Below are 19,438 nucleotides of genomic sequence, written 5' to 3' on the forward strand. Positions count from 1 at the left end.
ATTTTTTAGTTCTATAAACTTTTAAGTTTATTTTTTGTTGTTGTTTTTAAATTTTAAACCTTGTGAAAATTTTATTTATTTATTTCTTTGCTTTTTTAGGGCCACACCTGGGCATATGGAGGTTCCCAGGCTAGGGGTTGAATCAGAGCTGCAGCTCCCAGCCTATGCCACAGCCATAGCAATGCAGGATCTGAGCTGTGACAGTGACCTACACCACAGCTCACAGCAATGTCGGATCCTTAACACACAGAGCAAAGCATGGATTGAACTCGCATCCTCATGGATATTAGTTGGGTTCATAACCCACTGAGCCACAATGGGAACTCCCAAGAAGTCTTTATATATTCTAGATAGCAGTCTTTTGTTGGTTATGTGGTTTGCAAATATCTCTTCCCACTCTGTGGCTTGTTTTTTCATGCTTTTGACACAGTCTTTTTCAGAGCAAAAGTCTTAATTTTGATGACGTTCAATGCTTAATTTTAGTGTCAAGTTTTCAAGTGTTTGGAGCTTTTTCTGTTCTCTAACTGTAATTGATGGCTACTGATTCTGTTGGGGCAGCACAGCTTTACCGCCTGGAATTACATCCATTACAGGGTGGACGTCTAGGCTCCTCACTTGAACTTTGCTGGTGTGAGTGAGACTTGGCCAGTTTTTTCCATAGGATATTTGGCTGGAGTAGAGAAATTATTGTCTTAAAGTTTTCTGTCTTGTCCCTCTGCTTCTTTCCTGGCCCTTTGGTTGGGTTATTCTGGGGCTGTTTTGCAGGCACCAGTTGGTGTTTTACAGGTTGCTGGTTTTGTCAGCTCCAACTCCAGGGATTATGAAACAAAAGAAAACCCTGCAGAAATCACTGCCATGTCGTTTCTCAGGTCCTGAGGTCCCTAGCTGGTCTGCCTTCTTCTCTCCATCTTCCGGAGTCTTTGTAAGTCTTTGCAAGTGGTATTACTTATACTGTTCAGGGATTTTAGTTGTACCTTGCAGGAAGAATAGGTAGTCTATTCTCAATAGAATACGTTCTCCATTTTTTCCAGAAGCAGAATTCCTAAGAGATGGAATTTTAAAGTCATTTCCATGGGATTATCATGGACAATTTAGGTCTCAGTGATCTTGAGTGTACTGTTGTGGTCTTATAAAAGATGCTCAGCTGCTCTTTTTTTTTGTCTTTTTTTTTTTTTTTTTCTAGGGCTGTACCCGCGGCACATGGAGGTTCCCAGGCTAGGGGTCTAATCCGAGCTGTAGCCACTGGCTTATGCCACAGCCACAGCAACACGGGATCCAAGCTGCGTCTGCGACCTACTCCCCAGGTCACAGCAATGCCGGATCCTTAACACACTGAGCAAGGCCAGGGATCGAACCCACAACCTCATAGTTCCTAGTCGGATTCGTTAACCACTGAGCCACGATGGGAACTCCTCAGCTGCTCTTTTGAAGGGAACTGGGCACTGTGGGGGCATTTGGACTGAAGACTTGCCTTTGATATACCCTGGATCCTTAAAGGGTCTTGATCCATTTCCCTTTTAGAGAAACAAAGGAAATATTTCCATTTGCCCTCATTGACACAGGGCTTCTGAGCTTATCTTCCAAACTGGAATCTCAATTCTTTCATGATGGTTTGAAATGCCCCGTGTGATAGAAGTGAAAAGAGCACTGAAATGCTCTTGCTGCATGTCCTTGGGCAATTCATTCCAACTTTTTCTGCCTCCACTCTAAGGCATCTTAGGAAACATGGAGATAGACCAAATCAGGGTTTCTAAACGTCAACAATTGGTACAGCACTGGCTTGAGTTTGTTATGTGGAACCACCTGCTTCTTTACATATAGAGTACTTTCCTCCAAATTGACTCACTCTAAAGAGGGAGCTTCACGTTGCCCTAGAAATCTGTGTCCCTTGGCAGGAAGGAGGTCATGCTGGCTTGGCATGCCCAGAACCAGCATTTAGTCATGGAGTCCTTTGCAGTCAAATGCTCTACCACTGAGCTATACCCCCTCTGTTCATGGAGTCCTTTGAGGTCTCAATCCCAGCTGGAGAGAGATGGTCACTGTGGCTTGTAAATTCAATGTGCCACCTCTACCCTATTCTGATAGACTGTGTCCTCTTGGCAGTGATCCAATTATGGAGAACCTCCAAGCACGGTCACCATGAGTGCTGTGGAGTGTGGTGGAAGTTCTCCCTCCCCAGACTGTAGAGGGGAAATCTGCTGATTGGTTCATTTGAAAAATTCCAACCATGTCCTCTTTCTCTGCCTCCACTCTAAGACACTTAAATACACCTCCATTAGAATTGGATACAGAAGATGTGGTATATCCACATGATGGAGTATTACACAGCCACAAAAAAGAATGAAATAATGCCATTTGCAGCAACATGGATGAACCTAGAGGTTATGATACTGAGTGAAGTCGCACAGAGACAAACATCATATGATACCACTTACTTGTGGAATCTAAAAAAAAAAAGGGTACAAATGAACTTATTTGCAGAAGTGAAACAGACTCACAGACTTCGGAAACAAATTTATGGTTACCAAAGGGGACATGTGGGGGAGAGATATGGATTGGGGGTCTGGAATTGACATAAGCACACTGTGATATTTGGAATGGTTGGCCAATGGGTACCTGCTGTGTAGCACAGGGAACCCTCCCCAATATTTTGTGATAATCTTTACGAGGAAGGAATCTGGAAAAGAATGGATATGTGTGTATGTATAACTGAATCACTTTGTTGTACAGCAGAGATTATCTCAACCTTGTAAATCAACTATACTTCAATAAAAACTTAAAAAAAAAAAACACCTAAAAACCCCTCACTTCTTTTATTCCCAAACATTTTGGAGCAGATATTAACATCATGGCACTCCCTTTCATGCCTCTTCTGCTCCACCTCTCCTATGACAGATGTTGTTTGCCAACAGAGACACTTTTTCAGTGCAAGTGGATTAAACTCATCTCTTTAGGAGCACTGGTGAAGAGAACTTCATGATACTCTTTGTAATAATTAGAGAGCCCCAAGGGATTCAGCACAGCTGGAAATCAGCTACCCAGTGTTAGAAGCCAGCCAGCCCCTCTCTGGCCCCCTCCTGGGATGTGACTCCAGGAACTGCCTGGGTGGGTGACCGCCCTCTCAGCAGCCCAGAATTCCCACCAACAGCTAGATGGCTCCCTGGGGGCTGGGAAAGCACATCCCAGCTGGGGCCCAGTGTAAGACTCTTGTTTTCCCTCCTAACTCTTCCACTGCCTGTTTAAAATGCTCCATTGCACTGTTTTGAAATGTCCTAACATTATGAAGACAGCGTCCTTGCCTTTTCTGTTCATTGTTGCATCTTCAAACACTTAGAATTGTGTCCGGCTCCGACATAATGACTCTCAATGAATATTGGATGAATGAATAAATTCTGTAGTTGTCTTTATTGAGCTCTAAATTCTATTAGGCAGGGACCATTTCTGTCTTATTGCATCCTCAAGGCTTAATACAGCACTGGGCACATAGCATGTGATCAATAACTATCTACTCCTTGGACATTTCTCATTAATTCCTGTGTGGAGTTCCCGTGGTCTGGCAATTAGGGGCAGGGCTTCAGAGTCAGGTAGTCCTGAGCATGAATATAGACTCAGACATTTTTTTCCCTGAGGGTCTGTGGCAAGAACTTCAACTCTTTGACCCTCTGTTTCCATTGTGAATAACAAAAAAATAACAATCCCCACCCAGTTTCTTCAACTCATAGGTTGTCGAGAGGATCAAATTGAAGGCACATAGCACTTTATACTTGGCAGTTATAATTACTATTGTTGTCAGCAATAGGTCTAACTTCGGTGTCCTATGTGGAAAGTCATGCCCGCAACGCTTGGTTGGGTTTTAAGTGGAAAAGTTGACCTGATGGTTTCAGGGAGAGCTGGACAGGGCCTGAGCCGTGTAGGTAGAGGTGGCCTCCTGTCCACAGCCTACAGGGCTGATCTGGGTGCTTTGAGAGTTGCCTGAAGCTTGTAAAAAAGCCTATTGGAAATCCCAATTCATCCTTGAGGAGACTGCAGTGTGTGTGTGTGTGTGTGTGTGTGTGTGTTGGTGGTAGTGGTGGTGGGGGAAGTGTGTGGCATTGCAGGCCAATAAGCAAGGATTGGTAGCCACATAGGACTTCAAGAAAACAATGAATTGATCGTTATTTACCAAATGCTCTCTTATAGACCACGTCACATATTACTTCTGGGAGTTGTGAAGGGAAGTCACAAAAGGGCCCTAAGAGTGATTCCTAAATGACCCTCCGCCTTCACCTCCCTGAGGGCTGGAACAGAGAATGGTGAGGCATAGGGTTAAGCACAGGCTCTTGCCTAGATCTCCTGGAGTGGAATCTGAACTCCACCTATGAGTTGTATTGTCCTGGGCAAGTTCCCCTTCTGGGTCTCTTCATTCCCATCTGTAAAATGGAGATAATAGTGGTAGTTACCATATAATGTCGACTGTGAGGATTAAATGAAACAATTCATATGAAGAGTTTACAGCAACACCTGGGGCACAGTAGATGCCCAATGCCTGTTACCTACCAGTATTGAATAACCCATAATTAACCAATTGCTTTACCTTTTCACAAGTGTTATTCTCCAGCCAATCTTCTGGTCCCCTCTCCGGTCCGTCATGCTCTTCTCATCTGAGTTCTTTGTTGGGTATAGATGTGGACCCAGCATTCGCCAGGTCCTGCCATGATGGTGCAAGGGAACATGACCTCAGCCCCAGGAATACCTCCCGATGACCAGTGGCTTCTATTTATATGCCCCGGCACTGGGCTTGCTCAGAGGATGCCAGCATTACACATTTGTGACGCCATTGGCTTGTCAGTCATGTGGACTCTGTAATCGTCCTTGGCTGTTATCATAAAGCTGCCCAGAATTATAGAATGTTGCAGCTGATGTCAGAACCACAAAAAACCTATTAAATCTTACAGACAGAAGTAGTCGTCACCACGGTCAAAGTAGGAAACCCAAAGTCTGTAAGCTCTTCCCAGTTTTTTTTTTTTTTTGTCTTTTTAGGGCCACACACATGGCATATAGAGGTTTCCAGGCTAGGGGTCAAATCGGAGCTGCAGCCGCTGGCCTACGCCACAGTCACAGCAACACTAGATCCGAGCTGCATCTGCGACCTACACCATAGCTCACAGGAACACTGGATCCTTAACCCGCTGAGCAAGGCCAGGGATCAAACCTGTGTCCTCGTGGATAATAGATTCGTTTCCACTGAGCACAACAGGAACTCCCCAGTTTTCAAAGACACTTCTGCAGAACCTCTCTTCCAGCTCTTTCCTCTCTTACTTTTATCTCTTGCTCAGACTCTACAAGAGCTTCCTAATTGGTCTTCCTCCTTGTATCTTCGAGCCTCTTTAATCCAATTTCTAGAGCAGGAATTGGCATGCAAAGGGCCAGCTAGTAAATAGTTTAGGCTTTGCAGGCCCTAGGTCTCTGTTTCAGCTGCTGAATTATGCTATTGGCGCGTGCCAACTGCCATAGACGATATGTAAATGAATGGGGTTGGCTGTGTCTCAATAAAACTTTATTTATGGCTGCTAAAATGTAGATTTCATAAAATTTTCATGTGTCATGAATTATTATTATTATTTTTAAAAAACCGTAAATGTTAAAACCATTTGTAGCTTGTGGACAGCACAAAAGTAGGAGGTAGGCTGGGATTTGGTCCAGGGGCCATCGTCGGCCCACCCTGGCTCTAGAATGATTTTTCAGAAATGCACTGTAACTATCCTGATGGCTGCTGCTGCTGCAAAACCATCTGCTGAGTGCGCGAGCAGCACCAGTCACCGAGCTGAGAGCTCCTCCTGGGATGCACTTAAACCTCACACACGGTACCACGGGCACTATTTGCCTCCTTATTGAGAAGCATAGGGCTGCCCCAGGGCACCCCGCCAGGAAGTGGAAGAGCCAGGATTCGTAGCAGGTCACCAGAGCCTGCTCTTTTATCTGCCAGCTGCACTGCCTCTGCTTCGGATGAACCGCCAATTGCTTCCCGCTGCCCCCGGAAGGTACCCCCACCATCCTTCCCACAGTCCCTGGAAGCTCCGGAGGTTTTCATCCCCTTATGCCTCCAGCTCTCCCCCAAGCTTTCTGCTCTCTAGCCAGATTGATTGCCTTTTGGGTCCTTGAACTCTCCAGGTTTATTTTTGGCTCACGGTTCTCACCTGTAATGTTCCTCCCTCCTCTCTTGGCCAAGCAAAGCCCGTGGGTCTGAGCTTGTGTCACTGTCTAAGAAAGGCCTGCTATAGCTCCCATGACAGTCCCTCTCCCAATCTCTCTCTCTCTCTCTCGCAGAGCCACCTGTCCCCTGCTGCAGTGTTTATGACAACAGGCCACTGCGCAGTCTGTGTTGATTTCATGCCCATCTCCCCACCAGCCGTAATGCCGTGGTGCATGATGGGTGAGCACGGTTCCTGGACACACCTTGTTAATACATACTTTTGAGCCCAGACCCAGGGCCTGGCCCAGAGTAACTACTTGACACATATCTGGAGAATGAATAATACATACATTTTGAGTCTTAATCCTCCCAACATTCCTGGGAAGTAGTTATCACTCCCTCCACCACCCTCCTTATAACCGAGGAAACCTGGATTCAGAAACATCAAGTTAGCTGTCCCAAGGTGTCAGGAACAATAATCAAGTTCAAAGTCTCTGAGGTCATGTCAGGGACTTTTTTTTTAATGGACCACGAACATTCCCATAGGATTATTCATATGTGTGTGACTATTTAGAGAGATTTATTTATATATTTATATATGTAGATTTACATGGACACTTTTTTTTTTTTTGGTCTTTTTAGGGCTGCACCCATGGCATATGGAGGTTCCTAGGCTAGAGGTTGAATCAGACCTGCAGCTACTGGCCTACGCCACAACCACAGCAACACCAGATCCAAGCTGCATCTGCGACCTACACCATAGCTTCCAGCAGAGCAAGGCCAGGAATCGACCTTATGTCCTCATGGATGCTAGTAAGTTTCGTTTCCACTGAACCATGTTGGGAACTCCTACATAGACACATTTATATAGATTTATTTCACATAGGTGCCCACATTCAGAAGAAACATAATAAGAGAGAGCAAAAAGTCCCTGTTGCACTTCTGTCTCCCAGCCGCCTAGGTCCTTTCTGAGGGCAATGAATGGCTTCTGTTGTTTCTATATCCTGCTAGACGCCATCCATGCATATGTGAGAAATCACCTGTGCTTATTCCTCACCCTCACCATATTTGACATAAGTGGCGACGGCATAACACACTTGCTGTTCGTAGAGACCCATATGTTCACATTCCTATGTATCGCTTCTGTATCCTTGCAAATAGAGCTTAAACATTTTTTTTTTTTTAATGGCTGGAGAGTATTTGATCATCTGCATGTTCCATAATTTATTTAACCATTCCCCACTGATAGACATTTGGGTTGCTTCCAAATTTTTGCCATTACAAATGCTGAGTAACTTTGTAAATATGTCTGTTCGCACATGTGCAAATATATCTGCAGGAGAACATTTTAGAAGTGGAACTGCTGGGCTAAAGGGTATGCTGCAATTAAACAAAACAAGTCTGGGTTTTCAGAAAGCATGCTTTAGAAAGCATGACGCATCATTTTTATGATTCATAGTGACCATGACAGTTGGCCCATGGTAATGCCAGGTCAGAGTCTGGAGGGAAGCTGGTGGTGGAAAGCTCCCTTTCTAGGGGACTTGGGAACCAGCCAAATGCTTTCTTTCTTCAACATTTACCCTCCGTTCTTGCTCTTCAATACTCCCACTCTTGTGGGCTAAGTCTTTGAAAGGCAGACAGCATCATGTGGTACAAACAGCCTTGGCTCCAAGATCAAACATGCCCCTGGTGCCAGCTCTGCAATTATAAGCTGTGTGACCCAGGAAACGTTACTTTAACCTTTCTGAGCCTCAGAATCCTCACCTGTAAAGTGGGGCTTAGAATTTCACCCAACTCACAGGGTGGTTGTGAGGATTAAATAAACCAGTCCATGAAGCATGGATCATAGTAGGCACACAGTACATGTACGTTGTTGTGGTTGTTGTTATTATTATTATTAAGCATGAGGTCACAAAACCCTAAGTGGCGAATGTTGGCTGGACAGGGAAGGGTAAAAGCAAGGAGGCTGGGAAGGGGAAGGAGATGAGGTAGGGTGACTATGATCCTAGCAGAGTAGGGGTCAGCTTACAGCCACATGGTACCAGGGCCAGGGGTGAGAAGGTGATGCAATAACTCCACAAATAACCTTTGTCTGTTTCCCAGCTTAGCTAGAGCCAGCTTGGTTAATGGTTAAGAGAGTAGTGCTTGCAACGCGGTGAGTGTGGAAGGGGTGTGTGTGTGTGTGTGTGTGTGTGTGTGTGTGTGTGTGTGTGTACTTGGGACCAGGTGTAGCCAATTCAAAATACCCTCTCCAAGTGAAGGCTCCTAAGGTGGTATCTGCTGGGAGAGTTTGTGGGGTGTGGTCAGGAGCTGACTCCCTGTGTGGGGAACCTCTGCCATCGTCACTCCCGTTGTTGCCACCACTGCCCTTCTCCGTGGTAGCTGCTGTGTATCAAGTATCAGATGTGCATTTTTCTCTTCTTAACAGTATTCTGTGTGTGTGTGTGTGTGTGTGTGTGTGTGTGTGTGTGTGTATGTGTGTGTAGTTCCCATTTCACAGATGAGGAAACTGAGGCTCAGAGAAGCTTGCCTAAGATAATCCAATGAGTAAATGGCAGAGCTGGAACTTGAACTTAGGTCTCTGTTTAACTCCGAATCTCTTCTTTACCCACAGCGTTATATCACCTGTTACCATTGCCGCTGGTACCACTACCATCTCCACCATCCTCACCTCCATCGCCTCCACCACTGCTGCGGCCACCATCACCAGCACCACCATCACCACCATTCTTATCATTGTCATCTTTATCTCCATCGCTCAAGCCAGTTTCACATAGAGCATCTCATTTAGCATTCACCACGGGTGCTAACTATCAGGAGTTCATTCCCTCCATTTGGTGGATGTGTTAAATGAGTTACCATGTGCCGGTGCTTCGAGCAGTGATTGACACATTCCTAGCTCACAGTGAGTTTTGTTGATTAGAATTAAACATTGATGACTTCTTATTACTGTCATCATCATCATCATCATTGTCTTCATCATCAACACTGCCCAGATCCCGTCCCCGGTGGAGTCACCGGGTCTCCTACCTGGCCTGGGTCAAAGCGCCGCCTAATGACCTCATATATCCTAATTGGCCTCCTGTAATGTGACCCACATGGCATCTGCCTCCCAGGCTGCTGATGAGGTGCTTGGGGGTGAGCTCCAATGACCCCGCACCCCTGGTGCCCCTCCCCCTCCCCATCTGCTTCAGGAGCCTTTGCACAGGCCCTCAGAGGAGGCTATGAAGATGGAGTCCCATCAGGTCCAGCTCCCAGCTGCTGCCTCAGGCAGGTTTCATGTTCGTAGCTCATTCCTGTCTGGTTTGTCCTTGTACTTGGTATGTCCCCATCCTTCTTCCTGGAGCTCATGGCTTCCCCAGCCCGAGGCTTCTCTACTTGTCACCAGCTTCTTTCTCCAAGACTGTTCCTTCTCCTCTGTGTCATCTGTACTGTACACTCCAACATCCCTGCTCTTCTTGAAGTTTTATTATTATTATCATCACTATTGTTGCTCTTATTTTACAAATGAGACCAAGGCTTGTATTTCAGTGATGCTTTTGCCTCACTTGTTGCATGTCCAGGGCTTACAGAACTTTCTAGGCACCTGACTGGGAAAAGCTGACCAATTTTTGGTCTTGCATGTCATAGCCATAACTTTCCCAGTATCACACGGTCACAGAAGAGGTGGGGTTGCGGGAGGCCAAGGCCCCGGCCTGACTGGGACTAACACCCCTGCATGATCAGGGGACTCTCTTCCTAGTTGCCTCCTGATTGTTCAGATAAGCGATATGCCTCACCTGCCAAAGCCAGTAACCCTTCTTTTTTTTTTATTTTTTTTATTTTTATTTTTTATTTTTTTTTTGTCTTTGGTCTTTTTGGTTGTTGTTGTTGTTATTGTTGCTATTTCTTGGGCCGCTCCCGAGGCATATGGAGGTTCCCAGGCTAGGGGTTGAATCGGAGCTGTAGCCACCGGCCTCCGCCAGAGCCTCAGCAACGCAGGATCCGAGCCGCGTCTGCAACCTACACCACAGCTCACGGCAACGCCGGATCGTTAACCCACTGAGCAAGGGCAGGGACCGAACCCGCAACCTCATGGTTCCTAGTCGGATTCGTTAACCACTGCGCCACGACGGGAACTCCGCCAGTAACCCTTCTGATACAGAACCACTTGAAAGTAGCCCTGAGACCTTCCAACCCCCTAAGCATGTAGTCCCCAAGGACACATTATAAAGATAATATGCACAAAAGGCAGAGACATTCAAGGTGAGATGTGAGAGTACGTGTGAGAGGGGACACGTGCTCGTCGTGTACATACACGTGTGCACATGTACATGTACATACAAGTGTGAGGGCCACACCCAAGTGACCTCACATATGGGCTTTTTTTGTTTGGCTGTGCCCAAGGTATGTAGACATTCCCAGGCCAGGATGGAACCTGTGCCACAGCAGCAATCCAAGCCACTGCAGTGACAACGCCAGAGCCCACTGCACCTCAGGAGACCCCCACACACGTTTGAATATTTTGAGTAGGCATGAGCTTTAGAGCTGGGCAGCCCTGGGGTCTAGTTCTGCTCCCTGCAACCCGCCTGCCTGATTGTCATCCAACTGGGAGACAGAATCAGGGCAGTGAAAAGTATGAACTGAGGAGTTCGTTTACCTGGATCCAAATCCTGTCTCCACTGATTATTACCGATGGAGCCTTAGATTGATTGATGCCTCTGGGCCTCGGTTTCCTCACCTGTAAAGTGGGGATGATAATTACACTGATCTGTATGGTTGCTGTGAGGCTGCTAGCAGATAAATGCACCTCAAATACTTACCCCATCTCAATTCCTGAAGGGAAACGTGAAGAAACCGTGGCTGCTAGTTTCTAAGCATATTTTATTAGGCTCCTCACTGTTTTTCATCCCTCTCTTTGCTCTGTCACCATGTCTGAGAATAAAAGCTCGGAGACCATGGAGCCGCTCACCGCCCCCACGGCCAGTCTCCGGGGCTGACCCCGAGGCCTCTCCATTCGCCCGTCAGAGTCACGTGAGCAGAAGACAGCATCCTTGGCGCAGTTTGTGGAGCGGAACCGTCAAGATGTCAGCCACGTCTCAGCTGCTTTTCTCCCCTTCTTGGCTTCAGGATATCCGACCTAACGACTTGGCCTGGAATCCTCAGATTTCACTGTGAGAGTGAATTTTGCAGGCTTTTCCCGGAGGAGCCCTTGCTGGAGATGTGCTCAGGCCAGGAAAATTCTTTCTTCTCTAATGCGAGGCAGATGCCATTTACCTAACGGATGTGGGGAGAGAGGCACTATCATTGGGTTTCCTGGATTCTATTCTGTGTGCAACGTTGCTGGGGGCCTCTGGCCATCCTGCCATCTCAGGAGGCTCTCGGTTAAATATAGGCATCTGTTACGCCTGAGGTCCGTGGGCATCGGCTCAGGGCCCAGGGGTGTTTTGAGGAAGGGCTCCTGGGGTGAATGGAGGGCTCTTCTCTTTCTCCCCCAGAACTCCAAGGAAAAAAAGAGGGCTGGATGATACCGAGGGCTCCTCACTCCCTCTGGGCACCAGGGGTAGATGGAGCACAGGGCCGACTCTGATGCCCTTCTCCAAGGGGGGCCGCTTCTGGTCTAGGTACCGAAGCAGTGAGATTGTGACGGACAGCAGCTGGCTCTATGTAGCTCGGGTGACCCTGTTACCCCTGCCTCACTCATCTTAGGAGAGGCAGTGTAGGATGGGGAGGGTGACACGGTTTGGAGTGCATGTGACCTGGGTTTGGAACCTGGCCCTGCTTCTGATTGTCTGTGTGACCTTGGGCAAATTCCTAAGCCTTTCTGAGTCTTGGCTTTCTCATAAGCAAAAGGGGGTTGATAATATCCAGGTCCGTGTGAAGGTTGGAGTAACATGTCACGGGGGTCATGGAGATGCAGAGCATTCAGTGAGTGGATGGGGGTTTTTAAAAGATATCTCATGGAATCCTTTTAAGTTAATGAGTCGTTGAGAAGAGCAAAAATCGTGATGTGGAATAAACTAAAAGCAGTTTACGAAACTGTATGTACAGCTGGCCTATGACGTAGGTCTGAGGTTAACTATTAATTCTCTGCTTCCTGAACACTGACGAAGCTTGTATTCAGGGGACCCCAAAGGAAGTGCCATTGTCCTGGTTCTCCTCTGGATCCCCCTTTGCTGTCCCTGAGCTGTTGTGGGTCATCCACGGATCCGTTTCCACATGTTACATCTATTTCTGCTGATTCATGCCAGAAAGGTACTTTCTTGTACCAGGGCTAATGGAAGAGTTACTGAGAATTCTTGGTCTCCCTGTCTTGCAATCCTAAACTTCAAAGACCAGAACCTCCCCCAACCCTCAATGGCTGCAATAGCCATTTATGTGCCTATTAGCAACTGTGCAGATCCCAGCAGATGCTGCCTGCACCAATCTCAGTTCTGCAGTGCTCAGAGGATGTTGCTGGATCACTTAAAAAAAAAAAAAAAAAACCCTCTTTAATTTTGGAATTAATCTAGACTCACAGGAAGTGGCAATGATAATCCTGAGAGCACCCTTGTCCCTTTCACTCAGTTTTTCCCCAATGCTTACATCTTACCCATAGGGACCAGGAAATTGACATTCCGTGTCCGTGTGCAATGTGCGTGTGTCCTTTTACGCCATTTATCACAGGAGCAGATTTGTGAAAACACCACCACAATCAAGATGGGAAACTCTTCCATTACAACGGCCCCCTTTCTTCCCCTTTATAATCACCCCACCCCCACCCTCTAGTCCCCACCATCCTTAACCTGAGGCAACCACTATGGAATCTGTTTTTCAGATTTGCATACATTGGGGAAGTCAAAGGGGATGCCATCAATTATTATGCTGGGACAGCAGGTGTAAGCTGGGATGTTTGGTCCCCGAATTAAATGTATTATTTCTGTGTGTGTGTGTGTGTGTGTGTGTGTGTGTGTGTGTGTGTGTCTGCATGCACACGCAGAGGGTGGAGTAGGGAATAAAGCTCTTCATGAAGCTCTGTAGCTGTCAGAGCAAATTACCCTCCAAGAGCTTCCCATGAGGTTCCCTGTTGGCCCGTGGGAGTGTCCCATTCTGCCGTGTCTGTGGCAGCATCTAATCCTTCTACACCCATGGCGGCTGCAGGGCAGAGCACCTTTTGTCCCCAGGAGAGCTGCCAGGGGGATGGATTTAAGGACTTTTTTTGTTTACTTTGCCTTTGTTTTGCATCTGCCTCAAACCACAAAACTCTGCCCTGTGCTTCCCCAGAAATCACCCAAGTCAGTCACCGACTCTTCCTTGCTACATCCTGCTGTTGGGAGGGTGGTTTCCCAGACCCTGGCCCTGGGCCTCCTCTCACCCTGAGCACTCTTGCTGGGTCACTCTCCCCACCCTGGGCTTTTAATCATCACTTAGGGTGATAACATCATGCTGGTTGATTTTTCCTTTTTTTTTTAGGGCTACACCTGCAGCATATGGAAGTTCCTAGGCTAGGGGTCGAATAGGAGCTACAGCTGCCAGCCCACGCCAGAGCCACAGCAACGCCAGATCCAAGCAGTGTCTGTGACCTACACCACAGCTCACGGTAACGCCGGATCCTTACCCCCGGAGCAAGGCCAGGGATCGAACTCGCAACCTCACGGTTCCTAGACATATTCGTTTCCTCCACGCCGCTACGGGAACTCTGATTTTTCAGGTTTTATATTTCCCATGCAGACCTGGCCCCTTGGGGTAGGGCTTAGTGTCCCCACCCTCAGAGTGGCTTTTCTTCCATCTCCTGCACATTTTGGAATGTAGTTCCAAACTGTTTTTCTTCGTACTTTTTTCCCCCCTTAGTTGGTTTCTCCTGCCTTAACCCAAGTAGGGGTCTAATCTATAGTTTATATACATGAGGTTAACACACCATAATTATGTTGAATAATCCTACTGACTTGTTTTAACTTAGCTTGGTCAGAAAAGACTTTCTGATTTGCTTTTTGCATTTTAAATCGACGCCATCCCGCCGCAGATGCTCTGTGTTTTTTTTTCCCTAGGGAAGGTGTTCCCTAAAACCTTCAACCTGACTTCTTTCTGCTTGTCCTTCTCCAGCCTGTGTTTCTTCTCAGCTTCCCTTCTTGCCTTATTATTATTTTTATTGGCTAGTATTTTGATGTTGTTTTCCAAAAGGGGTGCCCAAGACAACAGGTGACATGACAAACATACCAGCGTGGGTCCTGTGCATCCTCGACCTTTCTGTTCTTTGATGCTTTGCTCAGATGTCATTTCTTCATGACACCCTTTCTAGTTTCCCCATCAGAAATTCTTTCTGCTCTTCCAGCAGTCTCAGGCACTTCTTCTTAGTCTTGATTTCTTCTGCCTTGTGTTACAGACCCCTCTGTTAGATTGTGAACTCCTTGAGAATGGAGATCATGCCTTTTTCATCTTGGAACCACCTGGAGCAATAGAAAAAGGCCTTGCTCTGGCGATGAAGATGCTCTGGAAAGGCTTGTACAAGCTCTGTGATCTTAGGAAAGTCATTTTCCCTCTCTGGCCATTCTTGATTTCCTTTTGTGTAAACGGAGAAAGGGCACAGGGTTGGACCAAGATGATGTGTTAAGATTCCTTCTAACTCAAGAAGACTTGGAAGAAAACAGTTATCTCCCTTGCTAGCTCTGCCACTTCTGGAGTTGTCATCTGGAACCAGTCTAGATCCCTTCTAGCCTAACCACAGAGGGTGGTGTAGCAGCCTTCTGTGATAATCGAGGGCCTCTTAGACTTTAATACCACATGCCTTGTCAAAGATAAGACTAAATACCCCCGCCCCTGACAAACAGCCAAGTCAAAAGGACTAGAGGAAGAAAGACAAACATCATACTATAGCACTTTTATGTGGATCTAAAAAAGAACACAAATGAACTTATTTACAAAACAGAAACAGACTCACAGACATAGAAAACAAATTTATGGTTACCAAAGGGGAAGGGGGGAAGGGGGCAAATGAGGAGTTTGGGGTTAATGAACTACCATATATAAAATAGATGTACTGTATAGCACAGGGAACTGTATTCAATATCTTGTAATAACCTATAATGGAAAAGAATCTGAAGAGGAATATATGTGTAGGAGTATAACTGAATCATTTTGCAGTACATCTGAAACATTGTAAATCAACTATATTTCAATTTAAAAAAAGACTGGAGGGAAAACAGGCTCACACAAACACGCACACACGGACACATACACTGCACGTGTGTGTACACCTCTATACCGTGTTAGTCCAAAAGAAAATATTTGGTTTATGAAGGGAGAGATGATAGATGAGGAAGGAACGGGAGAATCAAACACATTGGTAAATATATGTAACTATATGCATATACATGGCCTGAATTGGATCATCAACACTTTTGAGACCCCAGTTTTCTTTTTATTTATTTATTTATTTTTTAGGGCCACATCGCAGCATATGGAGGTTCCCAGGCTAGGGGTTTAATTGGAGCTGTAGCCACTAGCCTACACCACAGCCACAGCAACGCCAGATCTGAGCCGCATTGGCGACCTACACCACAGCTCATGGCAGTGCCAGATCCTTAACCCCCTGAGCCAGGCCAGGGATCCAACCTGTGTCCTCGTAGATACTAGTCAGATTCGATAACCACTGAGCCACAACGGGAACTCTAAGATTCCAGTTTTAATCGTGTGCTGTTCTTTCCTTACTCTCATTAACTATTCTTTTCCTTTTATTATTTACAATTTGAACATAAACGTGTGGTTCAGGTGCAAAATACCTTCTTTTCTTGTTTGTGTGGAAGAACCTTAGCAAGATAAAGTCATTTGCATGTCATTTCCTAAAAGAAAGAAAGAAGAAAAAAGAAGGCAAGACATATTATTCCTCCAACAGCATCCCACGGTCTTTCTAAAATAAACTTTCCTTGTTAATTATTCCTGAATGGACATCTCGATCTGTTTTATACAAACGTAAAAGTGTTGATACTAATTAAGGAAAAAAGCAAAGCACAGTAATTAGTAAGAAATTAAAATTCTTCCTTATGTCTGTATGGGGCTTCACAGTGAAAGAAAATACGCCTTTCTAGGTTGTATTTTATTTACGACTAAAGCAATCTTTTGGAGAAAGTAGGTGAAGTATTAAAATCCTCACTTAATCAATGAGAAAACTGAGACTCAGAGAAATTTAGTAACTTGCATAAAGTTATCACCTTAGAAAGTGGCTGAATTCATTTATAGTCTAGGTTTTCTGACTCTAAATTCAATGCTCTGTGTTGAAGGGTTCCTAATATCTGATATCAAGAAAGTAGGTGTTCAATATTGAGGGTTTATCCAAGTTTACAGTCTCTGCCAGATATAAGTTTTGTTTTGCCTGATGGAAAGCTTTTGTTATTTTCTTTTCATGTGTCAGTATTAATTTCAGATGGGTAATTTCTAAAAACCTGGCATCTGTTGACAGGTATAGTAAGCCCTACTCTACCCTCAGCCATGCTGGCTGGAGAGGAGCCACATTTCACTCTGCTGTTGTAGTGACATCAGCCATGCTGTGGCTTGCTTTATGCATTGTCAGGCCTGTAGACAGGGCAAGAGAGGTCCCAGGTGTGCTATGGAAGATGATGTGATGACACCTGGTTGATGAGGTGGTGGGGACAGAAAGGAGAAAGGGATCACTATATGCCTGGAAAGAACTGGGGGAGGCTTCTAGGAGGCAGTGATGCTTAAGGTGAGGTCTTCACTATGATTAACCTTTCCCTGGACGGTCAGAGGGCACAGAGGGGCCATTTCTGGGACGGGAGGTGGTGTGAGCCAATGTACGCAGGAGTGATACAGCTTGGTGTGTTACGAGAATGCAGTCTGGTGGGACTGGAAAGAGGAGCTTGTTTCTGGTGGGATAGGGCTGATGTGAGACAGAGATAAAGGTCAACCCAGCCAGGATTCAAGGGTCCCTTCTGTCTGAGAGTCAGTCCATCACAAAAGATTTGTGCAGACCTTCTGGGCCGGTGGTTCTCAACCCTAGTACATATTAGAACCATGCCCATGGTTCTGACTCATTGGTCTCAGATGGGGCCCAGGCCACCTCAGAATGTTTAAAAAATGTTCCAGGTATTGTTAATTAACTGTTACCTAATTATTCCAACACTTGTTAAAATGGTAAGGGAGACTTATTCAAGACTGTTGCAGTGGGGATATTGCAACAGGGGAGAGCAATGAGGTTCAACTCCCAATACAATGAAAGCCAGTGGAGATTTATAGCCAATGGGCAGAGGGCCCAGGGTCCAGCTGGTGACATTAAAAAGTAGCTGACTATTTTGTTTTGCATTTTTTTTAGAGTTTTATTGCAGTATAGTTGATTTACAGTGTTGTGATAATTTCTGCAGTACAACAAAGTGATTCAGTTGTACGTATACACGTGTCCATTTTTCTTCAGATTCTTTTCTGATATAGATTATTACAGAAAATTGTGTGGAGTTCCCTGTGCACAATGCAGCATGTCCCCATTGGCCAATTGTTCTATATTCCATTGTGTGCATATGCCAATTCCATACCCCCATTCCATCCCTCTCTCCACTCGTCCTCTCTGGTAACTGTAGGTTTGTTTTCAAATTCTATGACTATTTCTGTTCTGCAAATAGGTTCATTTGTATCCTTTTTTAAGATTCCGCATATAAGTGATATCATATGATGTTTGTCTTTGACTGACTTCACTTAGTATCATAATCTCTAGGTCCATCCATGTTGCTGCAAATGGCATGATTTCATTCCTTTGTTATGGCTGAGTATTATTCTATTGTATATATGTACTGCATCTTTTTTTTTTTTTTTTGTCTTTCTATTATTTCTTTGGGCCGCTCCCGCGGCATATGGAGGTTCCCAGGCTAGGGGTCTAATCGGAGCTGTAGCCGCCAGCCTACGCCAGAGCCACAGCAACGTGGGATCCGAGCCGCGTCTGCAACCTACACCACAGCTCACGGAAACACCGGATCGTTAACCCACTGAGCAAGGGCAGGGACTGAACCCGCAACCTCATGGTTCCTAGTCGGATTCGTTAACCACTGCGCCGCGACGGGGACTCCCACTACATCTTCTTTATCCATTTCTCAGTTGACATTTAGGTTGTTTCCATGTCTTGGCTATTGTAAACAGTAAGAAGTATCTGACTTTAAAGTAGGATTCTGGAATTCTCTGGCGGCTCAACTGGATCCAGCGTTGTAGCTGCTGTGGCACTTGTTACTGCTGTGGTGCAGGTTTGATCCCTGCCCTGGGAATTCCCATGTGCCACACATGTGACCAATAAAATAAAATAATTTCTAAAAAAGAATAAAGAAGGACTATGAGTAAGGAAGGAAGTTCAGGAGACATGATTTCCTATCCAGTACTTATTCCTGCTCTTTCACCAATAATAATAATAACAATACTGATAATATAAATACACTTAATATATAACATGTTAGTTATAAAGTAAAATATGAGAAATACTTTGGCTTCTGTTGTAGACATGAAAACCTCTGAGCTGTAGGTCCACTGGAGAAGAATGAAAGGATTATTGAGCCGAGGGAGAGCCCACCGGGAGCTGGATAACATGATTTATGATCTAAGATTGATGATAAGCAGAGTAAGATAAGGCACACATTTTAGGTGCTCGGAGGATATTATTAAAATTGACCTCAGGGATCTGGATAATAGGAAGGAGGGAGCTAGGACAAGTCTGAGGGACTGAGGTCCATGAAATCTGACACTTAAATAGGCAGGAGGTCATTGACTTCCCTCAATATCCCTGTAAGATGGGTAACATTATTATCCCCGATTAACAGGTGAGGAAACCGAGGATCAGAGGGGTTTCATGATTTGCTCCAGCTCATAAAGCTTGGAAGAGGTAGCAGCAGGACCAGGGCCCAAGTTTGTTTAACACTAAGAACAGTGTCCTTTTCATAGAGAGGGAAGAACAAAGTCATGAAAAGACCCATATAAGCCAACGAGCCCGTGTACCCATCTAGGTAGCCATTGCGGTCCTCTACCTTCCCAGTCCAGCTCTACGGGAAGCCCAGGGCACCCTGTCTGGAGGCTCTGGAGAATGGCATCTGAAGGTATACTAATGTCTTCTTGCATGTGGTTCTGTGTGCCAGCACGATAGGTAAAGTTTACGGCTGCAGGGAGGAAGTTCCCATCTGTTGATAATCAAGTTCTTCAGCCAAGCACTCCAAAGTTGAAAGGCATGTTTAATAAGCCAACTCTGCAACAAAGCAATTTAACTCACTGAAAATTATGCAGGTCCACCTCTTGCTCTCAGGATGCTGGCTTTGCTCACGGTGT

The 19,438-nt window shown here is 45.6% G+C and overlaps 1 protein-coding gene across 3 annotated transcripts in view; it reads left to right on the top strand.

Moving 5' to 3' along the window:
- The first annotated feature begins 11,210 nt into the window (after nucleotides 1-11,210).
- The window catches only part of LOC110260230 (uncharacterized), a 229,119-nt gene continuing 220,891 nt past the window's right edge, over nucleotides 11,211-19,438 (top strand). For 2 of the 3 annotated variants that reach the window (XR_014843408.1, XM_085021774.1), the window contains exon 1: nucleotides 11,211-11,382. The gene's annotated coding sequence lies outside the window, so the exon portion shown is untranslated. The remainder of the gene's footprint in view (nucleotides 11,383-19,438) is intronic. The other variant, XR_014843407.1, reaches the window with a different exon arrangement.

Source organism: Sus scrofa, chromosome 4 (genome assembly GCF_054392235.1).
Source record: "Sus scrofa isolate SSC_HxYL_T2T_F1_AM1 chromosome 4, Sscrofa_HxYL_maternal_Yorkshire_Landrace_v2.0, whole genome shotgun sequence".
NCBI classification, from domain to species: Eukaryota; Metazoa; Chordata; class Mammalia; order Artiodactyla; family Suidae; genus Sus; species Sus scrofa.